The following is a 21426-nucleotide window of genomic DNA, read 5'->3' on the forward strand; positions in this document are numbered from 1 at the left end:
TATATCTCAGTATATAGCTGAGTTTATATCTCAGCTATAAAATAGAGGATAATATCAGTCCATATATCACTGAGTTGTTGTGAAGATAAAATAAGATAATATAAACAAACAGGAAAGGCCTAAAATGCGTCATTTCCATTTTCCTTTACCTCTCTGTGAACCAAGCCTCCTATCTGCTGTCCTTAGCAGGTGGGAGCTCACCCATTTGGGGTAGCAGTTCCAGTGAAGGCTTGAAGCTCTCCCCTCTGCCTCTGAGATGAGGTCCAAACTGCATAGGAAGATGACCTGTGTCCCACCTCCTTCTCTGAGTCCCAGAGAAGGAAAAGAAATTGCCTACTCAGTCTCTGAAGGGGCTGTCACTCAAATCTCCTGGCTCCTAACCAGGAAGAGTCAGCAGTCTGAGAGCCACAGGTGGATCTAGCAACATCCAGCAAACATGCTTGCTGCCCTCCCTGCCTGCCCGCCCTGCCTGCAGATCCCAGGTCAAGCATTGATCAAAGGTATTAGCATCTCTCCTGCATCGAGCTTCTGCAGCCATTGCATCAAGATTGGTTTTATGACTCAGGATAAATGCATCTGATAAGCCCCCCTGCTCCTTGGGGCTGCCAGGAGCGCAGGCCAAGCCTGGCAGTATTGAAGGGAGGGCAGCAAAACACATCCATCTCTGTCAGCCGCTTCTCAGTGCATCTTTAGAAGCGGAGCTAGGAGATGCTTCAAGCCCAGGAAAGATGGGGATTCTAGAGGGGTCTACCCAGCCCTTCTCACCGTCAATTCCATGCTTCCAGAACTCCACTTTTCCCCCATGATGAGGGTTCCATTTCTATGTCTTTGTTCCCTCTGGTCTATCTGTGTGGAATGCTGTCCTGGCTCTTTTCAAACTCAAAGCTTGCAATTCCTGCCCAGCCTCCAGCAAGGTTTGCCTCTTGCCATTCTTGTCCTAGCTGAGGCTAACCTAAAATTCATCAGCTCTGATTCCCTGGGTGCCTGCAGTGTCTCCGGGCCAGTTTTAAGTGTGGGGATGTAGTGAACAAGACACAGGTGTTCCCAGAGATCACAGAGTTTGGATTATACATGGAAAAGCAGGTAATAAATGCACAAGCAAGTAATAATATGGCTTATTCATCAGTAATAAATTATAGAGAGAATGAATCAGTGTAAAGGGCCTAGAAAAGTGAGAGGGGTGACTGTTATTTAATATCGGGTAATCATGGAGGGAGCTTCCCTGGTGGCTCATTGGTAAAGAGTCTGCTTGCCAAAGCAGGAGATGTGGGTTTAATCCCTGGTTTGGGAATATCCCCTGGCATAGGAAATGGCAACCTGCTCCAGTGTTCTTGCCTGGGAAATCCCATGGACAGAGGAACCTGGCAGGCTACAGTCCAACGGGTCACAGAAGATTTGGACATTACTTAACAACTAAACAAAAAGAACAGCAAAATAATCATGGAGAGCCTTTCTTAGGAAGTAACAGGGTGGATACTTGAAGGACCAGGACTAACCTTGTAGTTTGTGTTGGCTTTAAAATGTGTTCACAAATTTTTGACATTCATACCATCAATTAGGGAGCCTAATTTCCCTCCCCTAGGATACTGGATGGGCTAGTGACTCAAGTTGAATGAACAGAATGAAGTAAAAGTGATGATGTGTGACTTTCAAGACTAAGTCATGAAGGTAACTTCTGCCTCTTCCTCTTGGATTGATCACTTTGAGGGAAGTTGGCTGCCATGTATTGAGGACACTCAAGCAGCCCTTTGGAGACATCCATATGACAAAGAACCGAGACTTCCTGCCAACAGCCAGCACAACCAGCCATGTGAGTGAACCACCTCGGAAGTGAGTCCTCCAGCCCCGGCAAGCTATCAGATGAGACAGCAGACATGGCTAATGTTTGAGAGGTAGTGACCTAGTCACCCAGCCAAACTTCTAATTCAAGGAAACTGCAAAACTTAACTGTTAATTGTTGTTCTAAGTCACAAATATTTGGGGTATTTTGTTGCTCAGCAATATGTAACTTCTACACACATACCTGTAAGCAGTATGTTCCAGGCAGAAGGAATATCAAGTTCAAAGACAGTCGGCATACTCAAGAAACAGCAAGCAGGGGTAAGAATGATAAGAGGAGAGATCAGAGATGAGGTCTTTATAGGTCATGGGAAAAACTTTGGGTCCCCTGTGGCCGAGATGGGTGATGTTCAGAAGGTTCACTCCCTGAGCTCAGGACACTCAAAGGAAGGGAGGGAAGGACAGAGAGAGGGAGACCATTGCAATAGACCTGGCCCAGAGCAGGGTGGCAGCAATGGCGGTGATGAGATGTGATTAGATTCTGCTATATTTTGAAAGCAGAACTAGCATCCTTGGCTGCTGATTAAATGTGGGATAAACAATCAGCAACATTTGTTCAAGGAATAAACGAAAGGGCAAAGGCATTGACTAAAGAGAACATTCATCTGTTTCAAAAAATTATAAAGAGCTTTTTGAGATGCCTTGAGCTAATCCCTTCATGGTAACAGTTGGTGGAAATAACCCAGCCAATATCTCTGTCTACTCAGATGGCTCAATCAATGTCTTCTACTATTCCTCATATTTCCCTTAGAAAAATGATCAGTGTGCTTATCAATGGATGTGTATTGCCCAAGAGTCTTGAGTTGGACATACATACAAGAATGGAATTTGGGGAGCATTTCTGGAGCATTACAGGAAACCAAGACACAAATATGTGCCTGAGGCAACCTTGTCCTAGGCAGAAACTGAGGGTTGATGTGATGAGTTTGGCAGTGAATGACAACTAGTGCTGGCATCGGGGGGAAGGTATCAGTGACTTGTGCTAACAGAGGCAGGGGTTATCTCCAGTGTGGGCAAAGCTGGTGGATGCTATTGCCAGGCACTGGGGGACAAGGCTAAGGGCAGGGACAATGCCTCATCCCTCGCTGCCAGCAGCTTTGTTCAGAATTAGGGATGGGGAATCCCTGACAATGGTTTGATGAGTAGAGGTATAATGGAGTTGCTACAGTTTATAACTTGACACTCCTTGATGTGGTAGCATTTTTTTTCCCCCAATAGCATTGGTCTCCCATTCCATTCCATGGTACTTCACATGGGATTACAAAACAAAGAATAGAATTAATTCTATCAGGTTGACAGGGAGTGGTGAGGGAAAGAAGAAAGGATTCCTTCCTCATATAAAATTAAAGATTTTTTTCAGTGTGTTCTAACACTTTGCCTCTTAGCTTTTTTTAAACTGAAAGAGACTCAGAGAGCATGTAGACCAGGCTTTGCTAAACTTGGCACAGTTTCAGAGGCCCCCAAGGTTGAAAATACAGATTCCTAGGTCCCACCATAGCCATAATAAATCAGACTGTCCAAGGATGAAATGTGGGAACCTGTATCTTAAAGAAACACCCCAGGCAATTCTGCCTTCTACTCGGTCAGTAAATCCAAAGTGATAATTGGGATTAAAAAGCTCTGATTGATTTGGTCTCTCTCCTACTCTACAGCCCATTTTCTACCCCTCTACCTTTCCCTTACTCTGCTCCAGCCACATGGCCTTCTTGCTACTCTTCATATCGAACAGGTCCCTTAATCAAGGCCTTTGCTCTTTCTGTTTCCTCCACCTGGTATGCTGTTCTTCCAGCTCCTTCCTTTCACTCAAATGTCACCTCCTCAGGGAAGCCCTCCCTGACTTCTTTAAGCAATCATGCTCTTCTTGTCACCTGCCTCCATCACAGTCTTGTTGTACCTTCCCTCCTCCAGAGTACTCATTACTATGAATACCTGAAATGACCATTTCCCATGTTTACTTGCTAACTGTCTTCTGGACTAGAATGTGAGCTTCCTGAGAGTGGCAACTAGTCTCTTTTCTCACCACTGGGTCCCTAAGGATCTAGTGCATGGCATAGCATGCCTTCCTGCTCAAGAAACGTTTGTTGAATGAAGGAAGGAAGGAATTTACAAATAAATTCTGATGTCCGATCTCATGTGAGAACCATAGATCAGATGCAACTTCTCCTCATATATAAATAAGCAGAGGTCCAGGGAGAAGGACCCGTCTGAGGCCACAAAGCACTTCAGAGGACTCAGACCTCAGCCTTGGCACGCCCACCCCCTTGGCCCCACCCATCTTCCTTCCTTGCTTCCAGCTTTACATCCTTGTAGGGCTTTAAGAAAAATCCTGTGTTCCATCGTTGCTGAGGAGTACCGGCAGCTGCCTTGTTTTTACTACATTGCCCTTTGATGTTGCATTAAAAAAAATACTTAAAAGAAGGTGAGATCTTCAGGGGACAGCTAAAACAGTGAAGTCAAGGGCTGGCGCACTCCGCTTCACAGAAGGAGGGAGGGAGCCCTGAGTGCTGAATTCCTCAAGGCCTCCCTGCTCGGTTCCTGCTAATCAGCGACCTAGAGCTTAGATGAGGCTATCCGTAGTCATGGCAACCAGCAGATTCTCAGCCTCCGATAAGAGGGCTGAACTTTCTGCAAAAGTCTCCTGAGCTGCCTCCCCCATCAAAGCTCGTGACTCCACCAAAGTGCTCACTCAGCCTGGTTAGGAGCCTCGAGTGCTAGTTTGAGTTATACACTATTTGGGGAATCAGACACAAACAATGTTGGAGGGAAGTGAGAATCCCGGCCTCCACTTATCTCTGTGCAGAATGAGGAAACTGAGGTCCCAAGAAACAAGGAGCACATGGAGACAGATGTTAGAACTCTGTGGCCTTTTGAGTCCTAGTCCAGCGCTCTTTTCATGTCCTTTATTTATTTGGCTGCATCGGGTCTTAGTTGTGGCATGTGGGCTCTTTGTGTGGCACACAGGCTTCTATAATTGTGGCACACACACTTGGTTGCCACTTGGCACGTGGGATCTTAGTTCCCCTGGCTCACACACCCTGCATTGTATGATAGACTTTCAACCACTGGACCACCAGGAAGTCCCTTTTCTACATCCTTTGATCATAATTATAGCAGGCATTTATGAAGCACCTACTCTGTGCCAGATGCCAAGCTAAGCTTTTCTCATGCATTGTCTCATTTAAGCTTCCAAAGAAACCCAGGAGCAGGCATGGCCATGCCCACTCTCAGTTTAGTTCAGCTGCTCAGTTGTGTTTGACTCTTTGCGACCCCATGGACTGCAACACACCAGGCTTCCGTGTCTATCACCTGATCCTGGAGCTTGCTCAAACTCATGTTCATCGAGTCAGTGATGCCATCCAACCATCTCATCCTCTGTTGTCCCCTTTTCCTCCTGCCTTCAATCTTTCCTAGCATCAGGGTCTTTCCTAGTGAGTCAGTTCTTTGCATCAGGTGGCCAAAATATTGGAGTTCAGCTTCAGCATCAGTCCTTCCAATGAATAGTCAGGACTGATTTCCTTTAGGATGGACTGGTTTGATCTCCTTGCAGTCCAAGGGACTCTCAAGAGACTTCTCCAACACCACAGTTCAAAAGCATTGATTCTTTGGCGCTCAGCTTTCTTCACAGTCCAACTCTCACATCCATACATGACTACTGGAAAAACCACAGCTTTGACTAGATGGACCTTTGTTGGCAAAGTACTGTCTCTGCTTTTTAATATGCTGTCTAGGTTGGTCACAGCTTCTCTTCTCAGGAGCAGGTGTCTTTTAATTTCATGGCCACAGTCACCATATGCAGTGATTTTGGAGCCCAAGAAAATAAAGTCTGTCACTGTTTCCATTGTTTCCCCATCTGTTTGCCATGAAATGATGGGACCGGATGCCATGATCTTAGTTTTCTGAATGCCCACTATACAGACAGAGAAACTGAGACCCAGGGACAGTAAATGGTGAGAGCACCAGCTGCCCTACTTGTTTATGAGAATCAGCTGAGATAAAAAGGAGAGCAATCTGGAAAACACTCTGAAAACATAAGGAGATAATAAGTGGGGGCACAAAGTGAATCTTAGTAATTTTCCTGTAAGACAGGGATTTGCTTCATGGGTTTGGAGAAGTAGATGTATCTTAAGGTACATATACAAATAGAAATGGCACTTGGCCGTTAGATTCAGGACATCTCTGACACTTATTTTCCCCAGCCCACCAATAGCTTCTCCCAGGGTGTAGAACACTTGCAAATCCAGTGTCTCAATGGATGCTGATAAGGCTCTTGGTAAGGTGCTCAATTTGATGAACTTATCCCCATTACTCAGATGAAGACATTGAGACCTGGGGAGGCAAAGGCAGTTGCTTCCCATCCAAGGTTCATGCCCAGGTTCTTGTTCTATATTTGCCACCAGAGTTGTGAATGACCTGCCCTTGTCTCTGCACTCAGCCAGAAAGCTACCGCCTCCTTGTTTCAGTAGAGAATGACGGTGCAAGACCCTCAGCTCATGAGTCCACCAGAGAGCCTGAGGCTTATCATGGGACTACACTAGCTCCTGGGCAAGATGGATTTGGCTAATTTGTGCCTTGGCTCCTGGAACTTTGGTCTGGATCCTGTTACTATTCTGGCCTGAGGTCTTGGTACCAAGTCCCTTTCAAGGTTAATTAAGCCTCGTTGGGGATAATCTGCAGGAGCTGTGACTCTTGTGAGTTTTGATCTCACAGTTGGGAAAAAAAGCACAGGAGCTTAGGGGAAGACAGGGATTCCAGAGCACCACCGTGGGAGACATCGCTGGATGCACGGGCCACGATGCTCAGCTTCAGGAACCGAATGAGAAAGAAAGAAGTTTTATGAGGCCGGCATTTCCCTCATCATTTCATTCACTTATTCAGCAGCTGTTTACTGAACACCTACTTGGTATTAGAGTTTAAGGACTCCAAAGTAACTAAGACTTATTTGTGTCCTCAAGGAGTTTCCAACCTGGAAGAGGAACATTGATTCCTCAGTTGGGGATTACAATGTGGTAAGTTCTCCAATGGAGAGAAGCTCAGAGGACCACAGAGAAGCACCTAATCCAGCCTGGGGAGATGGCTGTGGAAAGTTTCCTAAAAGATGTATAGGAATCGGTCAGGTGCAAAGACCAAGTACCGAGCCACAGCAATGGACGTCACAGAACTGCAGGGAAGCAGTAAGTTGGAAGAGATAGTTGGGGTGGAGGATGGAAGAGTTGAGGCTGACTTATTTCACTTAGCATAATGCCCTCAAGGTATATCCATGTTGTTGCAAATGGCAGGGCTCCCTTCCTTTTTATGAATGAATTCCATTTTATCTATTAGATATATTAATAGATATGATATATGTAACATTGTCTTTATCCATTCATCTGGTGATGGAAACTTAGGTTGTTTCAATGTCTTGGCTACTGTAAATAATGCTGCAGTGAATGTGGGAGAGCAGAAAAATTACAGGATCTGGGACTAAGGAGGCAGACAGGGCTAGAGTCTTCCGGGCCATGTGGACAGCTGCTTCTCATGCCTTCCTGTGCATGTGAATTTGCTAGAAATGTCGAAGCTCAGGCCCTAACCCAGACCCACTGATTCAGCATCTGCACTCTATCAAGATCCCCAGGTGATGCTATTGCTCCACGGACCACACTTTGAGTAGCCAGGTTGTAGACTTTACAAAGGTTTTGGACTTGATCCTGAGTCCAGCCCTCTAGCACTCTCTGTCCTCAGGTAATTGATGAGGATGGTTTAGTTCAGTTCTCAGGGCTGAGAGTGTGTGAACGTGTGTATGTGTGCATGGTAAGCCCTGCTGTACATCTAAAATTGTCCAGTTCCCAAGTTCAGGTCAAAAGATGAAAGAACCATATGGAGAAAAATCGGCTCAGCACTTCTTACCCAGCTCAGCTGAGCAGGTCAGGCCCCCAGCCTGTCTGGGTTTTGAACTCTCATCACAGAGCACGGCCCCCTGCTGCCCCAGCCCAGCCCTACTCCACCCGATCGCTTCTCCTTTCACAGGCTGGCCTGTCAGTTGCCTACTTGCCTAGTGAGGGTTCGAAGCGCTGAGAGGGGGATTGGACTGGTTTCTTGGGGCTGTCTGAAATGCAGGCGCCCCAAACTTGGGAACTGGCTGAATTCCAAAATGTTGTTTCTCATTGAACACATTGTAAAGGGTTACTTGGTGATGCTGGGCAAGTGCAGAGATCCTGCAGTTCTACTGACCTGGGTTCAAACCTTGGTTCTACCAAGCTGTGTCACCATGGACAAGGCAAACACCTCTTGCTCTGGCCCAGGGCACCTTCAAGACCTTTCCATCAGCTGAAACTGCAGACAGGGTTTGCTTTGCTCCAGGGAGGGTGAATTGCTGATTAGAGATTCTTGCCCTGGGAGTGATTGTGCTAGGTGAGTCCCTTTAGGGCATCATTATGACTACTGCTAGAGAAAGCACCAAGCAAGCAAGATCTGCTGAGAAGAGGGCAGAAGTCCTCACCCTAATAGGAAACCTTCAGCCTGGAGCAGGAGGAGCCTTTGTTCAACAGCTGAGAGAAAAAAAGTCCTGGAGGTGCTGTCTGGGACTGTTTCCTTTTTCTTCATCCAGCCACTGATTCAACAAATATTTACTGAACACCTACTATGTATAAGGCATGTTCTAGGCACTGGAAACACACACAGAGAATAAGACAGAAAAAAATCTCTGCCTGGTAGAGCTTGCATTCTCCTGGCATGGGCAGAGGGAGGAAGAGAGCAGAAAATAAGCAGAAAAAAGCGGTAAATTTAGAGAGTATTTGAAGACAATGAGAGCTATAAAAAAAGAAATGGAGCAGAATTAGGGAAAGCAGAAATGCTACTGCAAGGAGAGGGCTGTGGTTTTAAAACAGAGAAAGTTTCATGGAGAAGGGGACATTTGAGCAGGCCTTGAAGATGATGAGGGAGTGAGCCTGGAAAAGAGCAAAATAGGCAGAGGGCACAGTCATTGCCAAGACCCTGATTCTGCAATACACTACCTGCACTGAGGCTGGACGTGAGTGAGCAAAGGGAACAAGGGAAGGGGTGAGGAGGTCTCAGATCATGGTCTGCTGGGCTATTGCTAGGACTTGGCTTTTTCTCTGAGGTGACTTGCCATTGGAGGGTTCTAAGCAGAAAAGCGATGTAATCTGATTTAGGTTTTAAAGGATCTCTCTAGCAGCTTGCTAAGCAAGGATGACCAGGGAGCTGGGATAAATGCAGGAAGACCTGTGGGGAGATTATTGCAACAACCCACATGAGAGAAGATGAGAGCCAGGATCAGTGTTATCAATGAGGTAATGGTGAGAGGCTGTTGGATTCTGGACACACACTGAAGTTGAAATCGAGTAGGACACGACTGAGCAGCTGAGCACACATGCACACAACCAAGTCTGCTTACGGGTGACTCCAAGGGTTTCGGTCTGAGCAACGAGGAGGATGAAGCTGCAGACAACTGGGTAGGGACAGCTGTAGGCAAGGGGGTGTCGTGTAAGGGCCCCCAGAGCTCAGTTCTGGACACGTTAACTTTCAGATGCTGATTAGACATCCCATGTGGCAACGGCAGGTGGGCAGTTGGGTACATGAGACTGGAGTCCAGAGAAGACATTAGTGCTGGGTAAATGCCCTTGAGTGATGTCAGCATGTAGATGGTATTGAAAGCCAGCAGACTGGAACTTCTGGGAGCAGCTGGCTAGAGTGAGGTGGGAAACTGAGGACACAGGTGAGCTCTGAGAGTGTTATACTGGTGGGGTTTCAGAATAATAAGAAGTGACCCAGCCTGGCAGGCTGACTCTTAAAATATATTCATAAAACGTCTGATTCCTCCAATATATTCCTTTAGGTGCACTGATTCATTTATTGTTTATGCATTCATTCGTCTATTTCTTCATTAGCTATTCATTTATTCACTCATTTATTAGTCATTCATTCACTCATCTGCTAAGCATCACTTTACTTCTGGTGGAGGGTCATTTCAAGATGATCCAGACAAGAGTCTTTCCCTCAGGGAGCTCACAGTTTCAGAGGAAGTCATGGGGCAGGTACATAAGAAACTCTTGTGTGGGATGAAAGTGACCCAAGAGAGAAGTCTTAAGTAGAGAGAGGTGGCACCTGTGCCTGCAGGAAACAAGATGGCACAGAGCGGGGCGAGCTGCTTGTTTGGGGAGGACTGCCAGAGCACGGTGCCAGGATTCTCACACTGACTCTGCCTAGGCACTCACCCTGGGCAAGTCTCTTCCCCTCTCTGGTGAAATCACAACTTGTCGGCACCTCATGGGATGATTGTGAGGATGAAATGGCACAGTGCATGCTCAGCACTTAGTTTCTGGCACGGGGCGGCACTTTTACCAGGGAGTGATCACACTGTTCTCCAGCCTTACTGCTGATTCTCATCCTCTTTTCCCAAACAGCCCAAGACAGGGGATTCTTGGAAAGGGAAGAGCAGGGAGGTCAGGGGAGCCCCTGAGTGTCCCTGGAGATCCTCCTTGTGCTGGGGCATTCCCTGCTGTGTCCTGGCTCTTCTCTGTCAAAAGCCCAGGAGTGAATTGATGTCTCCCTGTCCTCCTGGGACAACCAACTGGACACTAGCTGGAACCACAGAGGTGGAGGTGGTAATGGGGGCAGCATCTGAGAGTGCGGTGCAGTCAGGGCTTTGTGTTCCTGCAGACACACACAACACACCTATCCCCCACTTCCTGGGGCTGAGGTTTGGTAGAAAATTCATAACAAGCAGAGAGCAAGCTGCCGCTAAAATCTGTAGAGAGGACAGAGCAGACAAGCCACAAATCTTGCAGGCGGCGAGCTCCTGAGGTCTGGGCATGTTAGTTTTAAAATAACACAGCAGAGAAGTGAGATAAAGAGCTTCAGTGGGGGAAGCTGTCAGACATCTCGCCTTACACTGTTGAAACTACCCGAGGGGCCCCATCTCTCCTCCCAGGTTACAGAAACAGAGATTGCAGACTGGGGGCAGTGACTGTGTTGCTAGACTGCAGAGCCAGAACTTGTCAGAGCTAAGCCAGTTCTTGGAACTTTACCCAGGAGAAGCTGGGGTCCAGAAGGGGGCCAGCAGTACACTCAAGGACACTTGGTGAGTTAGGGGCTGAGCAGGGACCACCAATCAGTCCTTTGGTAGCTGTAGTCAGCTGTAGCTAAGATCTTGGTCAGATCTTAGATGGTGAGTGGGTTTGCTGCAAATATCTCATGAGCACCCCTTCCAAGAAGGTTATATCCACCCTTGGGGGGTGGCAGAACATCCCACAGCCAACGACTGGCTTAGGAGTACAAACAACCATCTCCCTTGCAGCAAGGCAATGCTATTCAGAGCTCCCTGTGGGATCAGGCTAAGGCTAGATTCCAGCTGAAACTACACCTTGTCTTGGTGTTCTGTGCTGCCCTAGCTCGCTTCCTCACTCCCTTTCTTCTAAAAGTATACTGTCAATAAGTCTGTGCATCCAAATTGCTGTCTCAGGCTTAATATCCTGTGAATTTCATCAAAGACAGACCCAGACCATGTATTCCTCTGCTGCCGCTGCTAAGTAGCTTCAGTCGTGTCCGACTCTGTGCAACCCCATAGACGGCAGCCCACCAGGCTCCCCCGTCCCTGGGATTCTCCAGGCAAGAACACTGGAGTGGGTTGCCATTTCCTTCTCCAATGCATGAAAGTGAAAAGTGAAAGTGAAGTCTCTCAGTTGTGTCGGACTCTTAGCGACCCTATGGACTGCAGCCTACCAGGCTCCTCTGCCCATGGGATTTTCCAGGCAAGAGTACTGGAGTGGGGTGCCATTGCCTTCTCCGATGTATTCCTCTAACAAACTGCTAAATAAATACAAAACAATAGTTAAGTACTGCACTGTTTGGAGTCAAAGGGACATGGGTTTGAAGCTCTGCTTTGCTGCTCCTAGGCTGTGTTGACCCAGAGGACGTGACTTAGTATTATCAAACCTTAGTTTTCCCAACTGAGGATGGCAAATGTTCATGGGTATGTTAATATTACCTGTCTCCTTAGACTGCTGTAAAAACTTAGCACGTGTAAAACTTAGCATGTTTTCTGGACACGTGACAAAGGCTCAACATATGTTATTTGATGAACATGTTGGTGATGATAGCGATGATGATGATGAAGACGATGATGGTGGCAGAATTAATGGACAGGTTGGTCCATTGCAACTCCACCAATCAACAGAAAGTTCTTAGAAGACTCTGCCTCTGAAGCTCCCGCACCAATCATCAGCAGGTTCTCACGTCACACCCTTCCCATTTATTCTCCTTTAATTCCAGTAGTCATGTAGGGATGTGAGAGTTGGACTATAAAGAAAGCTGAGCGCCGAAGAATTGATGCTTTTGAACTGTGGTGTTGAGAAGATTCTTGAGAGTCTCTTGCAAGGAGATCAAACCAGTCCACCCCAAAGAAAAGCAGTCCTGAATATTCATTGGAAGGACTGATGCTGAAGCTGAAACTCCAATACTTTGGCCACCTGATGTGAAGAACTGACTCATTGGAAAAGACCCTGATGATGGGGAAGATTGAGGGCAGAAGGAGAAGGGGATGACAGAGGATGAGATGACTGGATGGCATCAGTGACTCGATGGACATGAGTTTGAGTAAGCTCTGGGAGTTGTGATGGACAGGGAAGCCTGGTGTGCTGCAGTCCATGGGGTCACAAAGAGTCAGACACAACTGAGCGACTGAACTAAGCTTGTCCCACAGGCCTCTCCTTTGCCATTAATCATTCTTTTCTGACAGGATTTCCTGTGGGAGAGAGGGATCTCTAGAGAGACCAGCCTTCTGATTTTACCTGGAAGTGACCATTTCTGAATGCCAGCCCAGGCATCCAGCTGTACTACCTGTAAGAGATGGCTCTTCCACAGTAATTCTGATTAAGGAGTTGATGGGAAAGGTCTGTCTCTCCACTGGGATTTTTACCTGCCTTTTAAAAGTCAAACCCATTATTGCAGGATTGCGAGTTTATTAGGAAACTTTATCTTTATTAGGCAGTCAGCTTCTAGATTATCTCCCTTCAACCCTGATGGGTTCCCCTAAGCCCTAAGAGCACTTGGGGCAGGAACAGACTAGAGATCTCAGGACAGCCCTAGCATGTGGGCAGAAGTCTTTTTCAGCTCTGTGGTTTCTCTGTAGAGCACAGACAGTGCCTAAACAACCAGGAACCTCAAGGAGCCTTAGAATCAGGCAGACTGCAGCTTGAAAGCTGGTTTTGCTATTTTCAAGCTGTGATCTTGGACGAGTCACTTCATCTCTCTTCTGCAGAACGGGGTTAATGGTAGTGTCCAGCTCATAGAGGTGATGCACGTAAGTGCTTAACACCATTCCTGGTGCAGAGTAAGCACTTAATCAATGTTAGCTGTCATTGTGATTGTAATTATTCATTGTAAATAGCCTTTGGGGCAGAGTCTCTCAACTTGGATGTCTGCTTAAGCTGATCCCTCTGCCCGCAATGCCCTCTCTTCACTTCTCTGCCAGGAAAAGCCTCACTCAACCGTCAAGGCCCAGCTCAGCTGTTCCTGAACAATGCCTCCCCCACCCCCACCGCCCCACTCCCTGCCACTGCCCAGTTCCTCATTGGAATAAATTCTGCAGTCTCCTTGCTCCATGATATTGCAGCATAACCTTGACCAAGGTCCCTCGTCTATTTAAGACTTAGTTTTTTCATTTGAAAAATGGGAACGGGACTTCCTGGTGGTCCAGTGGCTAAGACTCTGTGTTCCCAACGCTGGAGGCCTGGGTTCGATCCCTGGTGACTGCTGCATACAACTAAGACCTGGCACAGCCAACAAATAACTATTTAAAAAGGGGATAATGCCTTATGCATTGGGGTAGCTGTAGGAAATATATAGTCATTAAGCTAAGCACAATGTCTATTATATTATCATTTCAATTAGCTTGAAAGAGACTTGGTAGCTCCCATCAGAGAAAGACCTTCTGCCTGGTGAGGAGACTTGTGGATTATTCTTTCACAGTCATCTTTGAGGTGTATATGGCTTCTAACCTGCCTGACCCTGGAAACAGGGGACTGGCCTCAGTGAACTCTGAAAAGTCTGTCCAATTCAAAGATTTTTGTGAGTCAGATTCTCCTCTGCGTCTAAGTCATCCCCATCTCTTTGTCTCTTTCTAAACACATTGGGGGTGGCACAGAAGGGACCCACTTGGCCCATGCATCCCCAATTTAAGGATGAGGTCACCTCTAAACACAGCTTCTGAGTTCCTAGGCAGAAGCGTAAGTAGACCAACTTCCACTCACTGTGTTATAGTAAAAGGACCACATGTTTACTGAGCACCTGTCACGTGACAACACCTCACCAGATATTTAAGTCCCATTATTTCATTTAAGTTTCATAATAAACCCTTGAGGCGGGTATTGTAAGGGTTGTTTTTAGATGAGAAAAACAGAGACTCAGAGAGGTGTAGTAACTTGCCTAAGGACACACAGCAAGCGAATGAGGAAGCCCAGAATTCTCAAGAAACTGTAGCTGGTCTCCAGACAGGATGGCCACACAGCCCAGTTTCTGGTATAACTAAGTCTCTTTCCACTGCAATCATGTCTCTGCCTCCGCCTCACTGGTGTTCTGTCTTCTTCCTATTTGCTCGCCTGCACCCGGTCGCCTGGCTGCTGTCTGCAGAGTCTATTGACAGAGACACTCAATCAATCAGCCAGCTTGCTCCGACAGCTAAAAAACACCCCATCGACCAATTTTCCCTCCAGCGCCTTTCCACGGACCATGAAACCTCGCTAATTTGGAATTTGCAATGATTTCTGACACAGAACCTGCATTTCTCATTCTGGTAAAAAAAAAAAAAATCTGAATGAAATGTTATCCTATGGAACCCTGGGGACTTCTGAGCAAGGCCCTGGCAGCCAACAAGCCCTTTTCCACCCCTCTTCTCTTTGTTCCTTCTCCTGGTTTCTTCTACTTGCTTCCATTTCTAGGTTGGATGATAACTGATGGCACCATTATAAATCCTAATACTACTAATAATAACAGCAGATATTCATGGAGCATTAGCTATCTTCCAGCACTGTTCTAAGTGCTGCATCTGTTTGCCTGATAATCCTTACCACAATTATTTGAGGCTGGTACAATGATCATCCCCATTTTACCAATGAAGAAACTGAGGCAAGAGGAGATCCCAATAATAGGTGGTAGAGATGGAATTTGAACCCAGGCAGTCTGCCTCCAGAATCACTGTGGATGGTGACTGCAGCCATGAAATTAGAAGACACTTGCCTCCTGGAAGGAAAGTCATAACAAACTTAGATAGCATACTGAAAAGCAAAGACATCACTTTGCCAACAAAGGTCCATATAGTCAAAGCTATGGTTTTTCCAGTAGTCGTGTATGGATGTGAGAGTTGGACTACAAAGAAAGCTGAGTGCCAAAGAATTGATGCTTCGAATTGTGGTGCTGGAGAAGACTCTTGAGAGTCCCTTGGACAGCAAGGAGATCAAACGAGTAATTCCTAAAGGAAATCAACCCTGAATATTCACTGGAAGGATGAATTGAAGGATAAACCTGAAGCTCCAATACTTTGGCCACCTGATGTGAAGCGCCAACTCACTGGAAAAGACCCTGATGCTGGGAATGGTTGAAAGCAAAAGGAGAAGAGGGTGGCAGAGGATGAGATGTTTAGATAGCATCACTGACTCAATGGATATGAACTTGAGCAAACTCAGGGAGATAGTGGAGGACAGGGAAGCCTAGTGTACTGCAGTCCATGGGGTCACAAAGAGTTGGACACAACTTAGCAAATGAACGAAAACAACAGTCTGCCTCCAGAACCCACGGTCTTCCCCTCTCCACCACTGTGCTTCTAGGGCTGAACACTATGGGGGCCACGTGGGGACACCACATTACCCCAGTAGTGCCTCCTGCTTGGGGCCTCTGAAAGCGCCATTCAATGATGCAAGGAAACTCCATATCCTTCTACAGCTGTGTGATGGGTATATAGAGCTGGAAGTCAGTGAAAAAGCTGCCTCCTGACTGTGTCCCTATGGCCTTCCCCAAGTGACAGGCACACAGCCTTCAAAAGAAACTGGTGGTGAGGAGTTCGAGAAGGATCTTTCCTGGGTTCAGAATCCTGTTTTAGAGTACTGATTGCCCTTAGGGGCCAACCATCTAACCGAAACCCTGGTTTCTTTCTATAGATATTTTATTCTATGTTGACTGAGACGCAGAACACAGCTGGAAGGCTGTGTGCCGTGCCCTGCCCCTTTCCTGTGTAAAGGTCCTTTGGCATCCTTTTGCATAAGCCAAGAGTGGACTTGCCTTTGTGGATTTGAAGTTAAGAGTCCTTTTTTTTCAGGCGGGCTCAGACTTCCTGGGCCCAGAGCCAAGCTGACAGTGCAGCTGCCCAGAACACTCTGTGTGTCCACCATGGCCTTGGGTCTGCACCAGAGGGCAGAAGAGCAGCTGGGGCATCTAGATTCACAGCAGGGACCCACCCAGGAGGGTTAGCCACACAGGGATGCAGGGGGCAGGCATCGCAAGTCGGGAGTACAGTGCAAATAAGACATGGAATTTAGAATCACTGCTTTGGTCTGGAAAAGCCCTCCTGCACTCTTGTGACAGACTGTGCATGTCACAAAATGCATGACCTCACTGAATCCCTATCACAGCCCTGTGATGCAGGCGCTGCTAAGCTTCCCATTTTACAGGTGGGGAAATCTAGGCACAGAGATGTGAATTCCAGAAAAGCTGGACCCAGGTTTTCTCAATGTCAAGATGAATCATGTGGCAGCTCAGATATGTCCAGGGTGACCATAGAATTCACTGTCCAAACTGGGACACCTGGAATCAAAAGGGGACAGACAGTAGATACCCAGGATTTGTGGTCATCCTGGGCTATCTCCCTTTTCTGACCTTGAGACTTTAGTCCAACTGTTTCCTCTACCTCTCATCCTGGAAGTCCCACAGGCACCTGAGACTTACCTGTCCAAACTTCAACACATCATCACCCCCACAACCTGTCCTCCAGCTCCACCTTCTACCTTCTTATGCAAGCGGCAACCCACCACCCCCCGGACCGCCTCTTTCTCTCACTCTCATATCCAGTCTATCAGCAGATCTTGACCATTTTGACTTCAAAGCATCTCAGCATTTGTCTCCTCTCCAAAGTCCTTGATGTGGATATCAAGGGCCTTCAAGGTCCATAGCCCCGGCTGACCTCTCCAGGTGTGTCATTCTCTGCTGCTTTCTCACGCACTGTGCTCAAAACATCTGACATCCTTGCAGGGCCCTGAACAGCCCTAGCATCTAGATGCAGCAGAGCATGAAACTTAAGGACATGGCCTGGCACCAGATTACTGGGTTCAAACCCTTGTCCTGCACTTTGTGACCTTGGGTAATTGACTTCACCACTCTGGGCCTCAGAGCTTCATCTGTAAGATGTGGATAGTAAGAGTACCTGTCTCACAGAGTCATTTCAGGGATTAACAGTTAATACATGTAAAGCTCTTAGAACAGTGCTTATTTCTTATTAATTAAGAAATGGCATCAGTCACTTTGGCTCCTTCAACCTGAGTACCTCCTATCCATTTTTTAGAGATTTCAACTTAGAATGCCACCTCCTCCAGGAAGCCATTCCTGACTACTTAGACCAGTTACGTCCCTTCTCTATGCTCACAATATACCTCTCTGCTTGATTTTCTCTTCCCCTGCCCTGGACCATGAAGCCTTTGAGGCAGAGCCTGAGTCTTTTCTAGCATTGTGTCCTCAGCATCTGGAAGGTGCCAAATCCATGGTGTCTTCAGTAAATATTGGCTGGATGGGAGAAATGACTGGATAAACAGCCTAATCACGCCAACGAGGGACAGGTTACTGAGGGGACAGACAGTGGATGGCAGTGTGTCTCACCGTCAATGTGGCTACAGATACCATTGGGACAGTTCCCAAGGCCCAGGACACTGGCATTCGTAGTAGACATTTCTCCAAGATGAGCAGGTACTTAAGGGCAGCTGGTCTCCCCTGAGGGCACTGCATGCAGAAAAGGAGTGTGGCTCTCCCCAGCTTTCCTGCAATAAATGCCTTGCTGTTCACCGTCCCACCTTCCAGACCACTAGCTCCTCAGCTCCAGGGGGCAGAGGACAAACTGGATCCCTCTGCTCAGTGTTCATAAGCTCCCATTCCCACTCACCTCCAGGTATTCCCCTTCCTCATCAGTTAGACTCTCTGAACCCAGGGGCCTGGCTTCCTGTCTCAGCTTTGCCAGATACTTGTAATGTGGTCTTGGGCAAACAAATTCACCTTTCTGTGCCTTGATTCCCCCACCTGTAAAATGGAAAGCTTAACAGTGCCTACATCACAGGGCTGAGATGAAGATTCAGTGAGGTCATGCATTTTGTGACACACGGTCTGTCATAAGACTGCAGTAGGGCTTTTCCTGAATTTTTGAAAAATGATTCTAAATTCTGTGTCTTATTTGCACTGTTCTCCACACTTGCAATGCCTGCCCCCTGCATCCCTGTGTGGCCAACCCTCCTGGGTGGGTCCCTGCTGTGCATCTAGATGCCCCAGCTGCTCTTCTGTCCTCTGGTGCAGACCCAAGTCCACAGTGGACACCCAGAATATTCTGGGCAGTTGCACTGTCAGCCTGGCTCTGGGCCCAGTAAGTCTGAGCCCTTTTCTGAAGAATCAGCTGACCAGCAAATGCCCCTGGCTGACTTGGGAGTGGGACCATTTCCTTATATGCAACCTGCTTGGTAGGCAGGTGGGGAGGGAGTCTGAGAAGGAAGGAGCCACTATCTTTTGGGCATCTGAAACCTAATCCTGCTGTGGAGCCCTGGGAACCAGTGTAGACACGCAACTCCAAGTACTTTCATCTGAGGCACCTGGAGAATTTGCCCTCAGCTGCCTTCTGCCCTGGGTCTCGGCTTGGTGGGCTCAGCGGCTGGAGTGCCCTCAGGTGCAGGTCTCTGTTCCCGTTAGCTGGAAGCCTGGTAGACGTCCTCGGAAGCGGTGGGCACCGAGGGGAAACGGGCCAGCTTCCCTGGACTTTCACAAGCAGAGGTCCTGAATCCCAGGAAACACCAGACCTCACCCCCCTTGTCAAATCCTCCCTTCTTGCCTCCCTTCCTATCTCCTTCCTTCTCCTTCCCCAGACATTTCCTGAGCTCGGGCTCTGCTAAGCATCCTTCGTGTGGAAAGTTGAACAGGATCCCATGGTTCCCCAATCTGAAACCTCTTTCCTATAATGCTCAGAGAGGGGATGTGACCTGCTCCACATGACGTGGCAGAGAAGTTAGCAGAAACTTGGTCCTCCTCCTTGAGCTTCAGGCTTCTCTGAAGAGGGTTCTTCCTGGAAAATCCATCCCAGCCCATTCCCTGGAACCTCTTCCTCTGGCTGGAAGCTGGGTGGGGAGGGTGGGAGGAGGGGGCTGGAGTAAGGATCCAGCGGTCAAGCTGGGCTGCTGGGTGTGACGGCTGGCAGGGAGCGACACCTTTGTCCCATGACTGCTCCTGGCTGAATCACCAGCCAGGCCGGCTTGGCTCAGTGTTTCAAACTCATCCTTGTGTACTGGAACAGTCTCAGGAAGAAAAACAGCATTTTGCCTTTTCTTGCAATTTAAAAGGAGGGGGAAAATCACAAACATACTTTCCGTCTCGCCAGAGAGCGGCCCATTTGAGAAGATCAATCAAATGTTTTCAGTCAAAACCTAAACAGGTCCACATTTCCCCAAATTCCATGGGCTGAAGGGAAGGTGGGACAGACAGAGGAGTGATGAGGCTACCGTGGTGGCGGAACTAGCCACAGCGTGGGGAGAGGGGCTCCACCGTCTGTCAGTGGGGGTGGGGCAGGGGAGAGGCTGGACAGGGTGAGGGGCTCCTTCTCCTGATGGAGGGTCTTGGCTTGTATTCAGAGGAGCTGCAGAGCCCCATGGAGACCCCCACTAGGAGTTTAGCCCACTCTCTAACTCTTGAGGAATAACAAGGCTGATCGTGAGACCCACAAGACAGAGCCACAACCCACAAGGGATGCTTCCAACTCAAGGGAGAAATGTCTCCCTGCAGAACAGCTCAGCAGTTGTCAGCCACAGCGTGACACGCTGATCCATCACGATCAATTGTAAGCTCTGTCATGGTTTTGTTACTAATGATTACTAAAGATGAAAATTTGGGAATGATTTTCAATTGGAAAAAAAAAGTATGAACACATGAATCTTTATCATCCCAGCTGATGGCAGCTCCTTTCAAGTGGTAACCTTGGAGCTGTCCTTGACTTCTCCCTCGCAAACCCCGGGTCTTACCTATCAGCAAGTCTTGATGCTACCTTCAAAATACATCCAGAATCCAGGATTGAAATATATGTATTACCATAAGTAAAACAGAGAGCTAGTGGGAAGTTGCTCACACAGTGAGCTCAACCAGTGCTCTGTGACAACCTAGAGGGGTGGGATGGGGTGGTGAGTGGGAGGGAGGTTCAAGAGGGAGGATATAAATATATATACTTGGGGCTGATTCACGTTGTTGTGTGGCAGAAACCAATACAACATTGTAAAGAAATTATCTTCCAATCAAAAAAAAAAAAAAAATACCCAGAATCCAAACATTTCTCACTTCCTATGTGGCTACCACCCTGGTCCAGGCCCACATCATCTCTCACTTGTTCTCTCTGCGTCCAGCCTTGCTGTCCTGCAACCTATTCCTCAGAAAGCAGCTGGAGGGGAGGAATCCTGCTAAAACTCAAGTCATGTCATGGTTCTCCTCTTTTCAAAGCCCTCCAAAGTCTTCCCTAAAGCCAAAATAATTACAGGACCCATGCAACCCGGCCTCTGTTATCGCACTGACCTCACTCTGCATTCTTTTCTGCTGGTCTCTCTACTCCTGCCCCACTGGCCCCTCTGCTGCTCTTCTGAGATGCCAACTATAGTTCTGCCTCAGGACCTGTGCACAGGCCATTTCCACTGCCTTGCACACTCTTCCACATGACATCCTCCTTCATTTGCTTCAAGTCTGCTCAAATGTCACTTTCTCACTGACTTTTTTCCCCTGACAATCCTACATAAACGTTATTTAAAATTGCAACTCTTCCCCATTGTACAATGACCTCTTCCTGCTCTATTTCCCTCTATTGTACTATATATTTAAAAAGATAATCATTTAAGTTTATTTTGCTTACTGTACAATCTCCCCACCCTCCACTAGGATTGACGTTTCATGAAGGCAGGGGTTTTTTTGTCGCTTTTGTTCACAGCTGTTTCCTCAGACTCCTGGCACAAAGTAAGTGTGCAATTAAATATTTGTGAAATGAGTAATTGGATGGATTCATGATTCCTCCTTTAATAGAGTCCTTTATCCTGAGTTTTACTGTGTTTTCTTGAGCAGGAAAGGTGTGAAATTAAGTTTGTGTACTGAATGTTAACATTATGTGATCCTGTATTAGGCAAGGGGGTCTCCTGGGTCTATGAACATCATCTGTCATATGTCTGGACTGTTGGGGAAAAAAAGGTTGAGAGCACTAGGACTTATGAGTGGATTTACAATATCACATGGATCTTAATTGCTGTTTGGCTTTGAGAAAGTTGCCTGCTCTTTCTAAGAGACAGTGGAGGAGCAATGGGACAGTCATTGCATCCAGAGCACTTTGGC

At 47.4% G+C, this 21426-nt stretch overlaps 1 protein-coding gene across 1 annotated transcript in view; it reads right to left on the reverse strand.

Annotated features, from left to right (window-relative positions):
• Positions 1 to 21426, reverse strand: part of SRRM4 (serine/arginine repetitive matrix 4) — a 172589-nt gene that overhangs the window by 46102 nt on the left and 105061 nt on the right. The window lies entirely within an intron of this gene.

This window comes from Bos taurus, chromosome 17 (genome assembly GCF_002263795.3).
Source record: "Bos taurus isolate L1 Dominette 01449 registration number 42190680 breed Hereford chromosome 17, ARS-UCD2.0, whole genome shotgun sequence".
NCBI classification, from domain to species: domain Eukaryota; kingdom Metazoa; phylum Chordata; class Mammalia; order Artiodactyla; family Bovidae; genus Bos; species Bos taurus.